Source organism: Calidris pugnax, unplaced genomic scaffold (assembly GCF_001431845.1).
Source record: "Calidris pugnax isolate Ruff unplaced genomic scaffold, ASM143184v1 scaffold15, whole genome shotgun sequence".
In the NCBI taxonomy this organism is placed as follows: domain Eukaryota; kingdom Metazoa; phylum Chordata; class Aves; order Charadriiformes; family Scolopacidae; genus Calidris; species Calidris pugnax.
In genome coordinates, this window is record NW_015090774.1 from 38,850 (window position 1) to 39,109 (window position 260).

The 260-nt window shown below is 67.3% G+C and overlaps 1 protein-coding gene across 1 annotated transcript in view; it reads left to right on the plus strand.

The window, feature by feature from the left end:
* IDH3B (isocitrate dehydrogenase 3 (NAD+) beta) overlaps positions 1-260 on the plus strand; it is a 12,182-nt gene that overhangs the window by 247 nt on the left and 11,675 nt on the right. The gene's annotated exons all lie outside the window — the stretch shown is intronic.

The following is a 260-nucleotide window of genomic DNA, read 5'->3' on the forward strand; positions in this document are numbered from 1 at the left end:
CGGTGAGGGTTTGGTGGGGATCCGGGGGACGTCGGTCTGGGATGGGGGTAGGGTCCGGGTTCCCTGGGTGAGGGGTCCGTCCGGGCTGTGGGGGACAGACTGGATTGGGGGGGCTCTGGGCCGGGGGGGCGAGGGATCAGTATTGGCTAGAGGGATAGGGGATCAGTCTGGGATGAGGGCTCAGTCGGGGGTGGTCAGGTCTGAGTCAGAGTGGGTTTGGGGGAGGTCTGTCCCCGGGGGCGGTTGTCGGTGTGGAGATC